Source organism: Carlito syrichta, unplaced genomic scaffold (genome assembly GCF_000164805.1).
Source record: "Carlito syrichta isolate Samal-C Ts95f unplaced genomic scaffold, Tarsius_syrichta-2.0.1 Scaffold314765, whole genome shotgun sequence".
In the NCBI taxonomy this organism is placed as follows: domain Eukaryota; kingdom Metazoa; phylum Chordata; class Mammalia; order Primates; family Tarsiidae; genus Carlito; species Carlito syrichta.
Window position 1 is genome coordinate 305,430 of NW_007258861.1, and position 5,588 is coordinate 311,017.

A 5,588-nucleotide genomic window follows, 5' to 3' on the forward strand; every position below is an offset into this window, starting at 1 on the left:
GTCTGCAGTGGCCGGGAGCGGCCACTGCACTCCAGTCTGTGCGACAGAGTGAGACTCCAACTCAAAAAATAAATAAATAAATAAATAAATAAATAAATAAATAAATAAATAAGTAAATAAAAATTAAAAAATAAAAATAAAAATTGGAGTCACTGTCCTTATCTCTAGATTCAGTTAGTAACCAAAAACTGTATGGTCTTTTGTGCACCTTTCTTTTTCTTTTTCTTTTGAGTTGGAGTCTCACTCTGTCACTCAGACTGGAATGCAGTGGCACGTTCACGGACACACCAGCGTCGACCTGCTGGGCTCCGGTGACCCTTGCACCTCAGCCTTCCAAGTAGCTGGAACTTCAGGCACATGCTACCATGCCCAGCTAATTTTTATCTATTGTAGGGATGAGGTCTCTCCAAGTTGCCCGGGCTGGTCTTGAACCCAAGGGTTCAGGCAATCTACTTGCCTCAGCCTCCCAAAGTGCCGGGATTACAGGTTGAGCCACCAAGCCCTGCCTGTGCACCTCTTTTTTTACTGGCCTAGATTTCTATGCTTTTTGCTGCTTTTAAACTAGTCTTTTTGCCTCCAGTCTATCTTCCAGAATACTTCTCAAAAAACAGCTACCAGAGAGATCTTCTTCTTCTTTTTTTTTTAGATTGAAAAATATAGTTTATTTAGAAAGTTAATTAGAGAGAGAGAGAATAAGAGAGAGAGGATTCACCAAGGTAGGGGAGGGGACCAGAGCTTAGGAAACATGGTGGCAGCCACAGTTCAAAAAGCACATGGCCATACCAGAGTCTACTAAAGCAATGGCCCGAGAGCTCTTCTTAAAATAGTCTGCTCTTTACCTGAGTTTCCTGCTCAGAAAACCTCAATGACCCCCTCTGGTCTATAGGATAAAGTCCTGATAACTTACTTTGCCATCTGAGGCCTCTCAATATCAGGTCCTAACCATTTTTTTTCTGTTTCAACTTTAATTTTTTTTACCTTTATTTATTTTTAATTTTTTCTCCCTACGGGCTCTGTAGAGTTGAACCTATGCCATTTTCTTCTTTCTTTCTTTCTTTTTTTTTTACTACTTTGTTCACTCCAGACTGGTTTACTTGTCAAACTCCCATGCTTTGGACATTTTTGCTTTCATGCTTTTTTTAACATAGACCCTATTTTTCCTCTCATATTTTTAATAAAGAAAATCTAACATTGTTCTTTTATGCTTCTAATTCCTCATTACAAAATGCAGAGGATAATCTTCAGAGGTGCAGGATACAGTTTCGGGGAACAAAAGATACCAGGGTGTAGATTTTTTTTTTTTTTTTGAGTTGGAGTTTCACTCTGTCACCCAGACTGGAGTGCAGTGGCCAGGAGCTCTGGCAATCCTTCTGCCTCAGCCTTCTGAGTAGCTGGAATTACAGGCGCACGCTACCACGCCCAGCTGATTTTTTGATTTATTGTAGAGATGAGGGCTCACCAAGTTGCCCAGGCGGGTCTCGAACCCTCAGTTTCAGGCAATCCACTCACCTCAGCCTCCCAAGGCGCAGGATTACAGGCTGAGCTACCGAGTCCGGCTTATGGTGTATATTTTTATCTTTTTAAAAAAGTGCTTCATAATGTAAGAACAGGCTTGGAAATCCACAGTAACAATGGGCAGCAGGGCTCCACTGACGTGCTGAGAACTGATTTAGAAGAGTAACCATCCATCTGTTGGTGCCAACACCAAGGACTAGACTAAAATACCACTACTCCCGCCCCAACACACACCTCACTTTATCCTCTCAACCCTGGATCCTGGATGTTTGGCAGCATATTGCTACCTGCATCCTCCTAAGTTTTTCCATTTCGTTTCAAGACCCTGAACAAAAATCACATAATCTCATCATTGGTTTTTCTACCAATAACTCTACCACATTTACATTTAAATTAGTCTATACTAACATTTCACCAAGCAGAGTACTTTGCACCTATGCTACTACTTGTTTCCTTACTTTCATGGATCATATTCGTTTAGTGAACATAGACCCTATTTTTAAAAGCAATTTTGAATTCTCAGTAAAGTTGAGCTGAAATCACAGAGCTCCCGTATACCCCTGTCCCTACATATGCACAGCCATGTCCACTATCAACATCCAATTGTAACATCAGTTACAATTGGTGAATCTACACTGACACATTATTATTCACCCAAAGCCCATAAATTACATGAGAGTTCACTTGGAGTTGTACATTCTATGGGTTTTGACAATGTATGACATGCATCCAGCATTATAACATTATACAGACTCATTTTATTGCCCTAAAACACCTCCTTTCTCTACCTATTCATCCCCCCTTGCAATTACAGATCTTTTTACTGTTGCCATAATTTTGCTTTTCCAGAATGTCACATAGTTTGTATCACACATATACAGTCATCCCGCCATTGCACATCCTTCCATATACCATCAATCACCTCCAAATGATTTATAAATACCTAATGCAATGTAAATGCTATCTAAATAGTTGTTATATTATATTGTTTATATATACTATATTGACATATACACATGTCAGTCTCATTCTGTCACCCAGGCTGGAGTGCAGAGGCACAATCACAGCTCATTGCAGCCACAACCTCCTGGACTTAAGCAATCCTCCAGCCTCAGCCTCCCGAATAGCTGGGACTACAGGCACACACCACCACTCCCAGCTAATTTAAAAACAAATTTTTTAATTAAGGAATAATGTTTAGGGAGTAGTGGTTGGGGAATAATAATGACTGTAGTTTTAAATAATTCTTTTCAAATTGGCTTCTTTCACTTAGTAGTATGCATTTTAGTTTCCTCCATATTGTTTCATGGCTTGATAGCTTATTTATTTTCAGAACTGAATAATATTCCCTTACACGAATGTACAATAGTTTGTTTGTTCATCTACCAAAAGACATCTTGTTTGCTTCCATGTTTTTGCAATTACAAATAAAGCTGCTATAAACATCCACGTACAGATTTTTTTGTATAAACAAGTTTTCAACTCATCAAGGTAAACTTCCAAGCTTTTTTTTTTTTTTCATATTTTCCACATTGGCACTGGCACATTGGCACTGTCATCCAACTTTTGCTAAGTGATATTTGTCAGTAGTGCAGCTATTATCGATGTAATTCAATACAGGTATTTTGCTCCCTAACTTCATTTGTATAGTTAATACAAAACATTCTTACTGGAAAAAGGAAGTTGTGGTTGCGAGGGACAGCAGAGGTCTCTCCCTCAACTGAATAAGAAATTCGAGTTTGTTTTAGGTCAAGTTCCCCCAAAAGTTTACTAGACAGTGCTGCCAGGCACAAAACCCATGAGTGATAAAGGGAACAGCATGCATCAGAGAGAGTTGAATAGAGATGTGCTTGCAAGAGAGGCCTCAGGTATGGGGAAATCTCGAGTTGGGTTGGCTCATCCATGTGTCCACCTTTGAGAGAAGATGATTGAGTGCTTACGTTTCAGCACTGATCAGTCATTGCATGCAGGCTGTGTCCAAGGAGAGGGCACGACCTAAGGCATTTCTTTTTGGGAGAGGGAAGTTACTAAATGGAGAAAGGGTCAGCTGTGAGTCATCAGCCACCGATACTTTCAGCAGTTGGCAGTAAAGAAGGGATCTTGGTTCAGTGGCTCGGGTTCAGTGGCTCAGCCTGTAATCCTAGCACTTTGGGAAGCTGAGGTAAATGGATTGCCTGATCCTGCAGGTTTGAGCCCATAGATTCGAGAACAGCCTGGGTAACTTAGCAAGACCTCATCTCTACAATAAATAAAAAATTAGCCGAGTGTGGTAGTGCGTGCCTATAGTTCCAGCTACTTGGAGGGCTGAGGCAGAAGGTCGCCAGAGCCCAGCAGGTCAACGCTGGGGTGGCTGTGAGCGTGCCACTGCACTCCAGCCTGGGCGACAGAGTAAGACTCCAACTCAAAAAAAAAAAAAAAAAAAAAGAAAAGAAACTAAAAGAAAGGATCTTGGTGGCACTCCAGAGCACCCCACAATATTAAAGTATTTTTTTCCCTCATATGTGGTTCCCTTAACCTGCATAAAGAAGCAGCCAAATGGATACCTGGTAGATGCTGACTTTGGTGGCTGACTTTGGCCAGTTACCATGTTTGCTAGAGGGTTACCGAGGCTAGTGTCACTCATTCATGCTTTCCCTCAACCATGCTTTTTTTTTTTTTTGTGAGACAGGTTCTTACTGTCGCTTAGGCTGGAATGGAGTGGCATGATCCCAATTCATTGCTGTCTTGACCTCCTGGGTTCAAGTGATCCTTCTGCTTCAGCCTCCCAAGTAGATGGGACTACAGGCATGAGCCACCATGCCTGGCTAATTTTTGTATTTTACAGAGACGACGTCTCACTATATTGCCCATGGCTGGTCTCGAACTCCTGGGCTCAAGTGAGTCTCCTATCTCAGCCTCCCAAAGTGCTAGGATTACAGCCTGGCCTACTTCCTCAACAATTCTTAAAGCTTGCTAGTTCCATGTACTGTATTAAAGACTGGAAAAGAGCTTGGTTATCAAGGAGTGATCTGCCTGGTTTCCCTTGCTTGCTGTCTAGCTTTTCCTGGAGCAAGGGTTACATTGTAGCCCTTAGAACTTCCTCTTTTGTTCAAGTTTATGTAACAGGATGATGAAATTCACAGAAACTAGGAAGACGCAAAAGAGATGAGAACTGCTGGTACATCAGAATAGGTTCTTTGACAGAGTCTCAGGGGAGGTAATTCAGCCCTCTGTCTTTGGGTTATTAGAAGTATGGTTGCTCCTAAAGAGCGAGTACCACATTCTGTATATATTTTGTAGATAGTCACACATGGAATAATTGCTGATTTTAAAAGGAGAGCTACATGTTGACTGAGAAAATCACTTCTTTAATTGCTTAGCAAGAGGAACTATTGACTTATTTATGTACTATCACACTGTAATTACTGTCTTTCAATCTTGTTTTTGCTACGTAAATGCAATCTTGGGCTGTTTACTTAACCTTTCACCAGTTTCCTTATGACCATATTAATAGCATGTATTTCTCAAGATTTTGGGAAGAATTAAATGAAAATGCATGAAATGTGCCTGGCATCTGGTAAATAATAAATGCTAACTGTAATGACTGATTCCATAAGACTGTCTTTGCAGCACAACATAACTAATCTAAGGAGAACTCTTATGTTTTCCTGGAGGATATTAAACATGCCATAGAAAAACCTGGAAATACTGGGACTTTACATATATGAAATAGAAATGGATCAATAAAATGAAGGGATACCAATTTTTATTGAGTGTTAAGTACTTTCACAAATATCATTTGTTTTTTGTTACAATCCTACCACCCCTTTTACACAGCGGGAAACTGAGATTCAAACAAGGAAAGTAACTTGTAAAGGCAAAGCTGGCATTCAAACACAGATATGAATAGGTTATAGTCCCTCACATTACTCGTGTCTTAGAATCTTTTTTGTTCAGTAACAGAAATGATTCAAATAGTTAAATCAGGTGTTCAGATGTCATCAACACAATGATGTAACATTTGGCTTAATTTTGATAACAGAAAATATGTAAAATTAGCTTATTACATTTTTAAGAAGTATCACTAGCTTGCC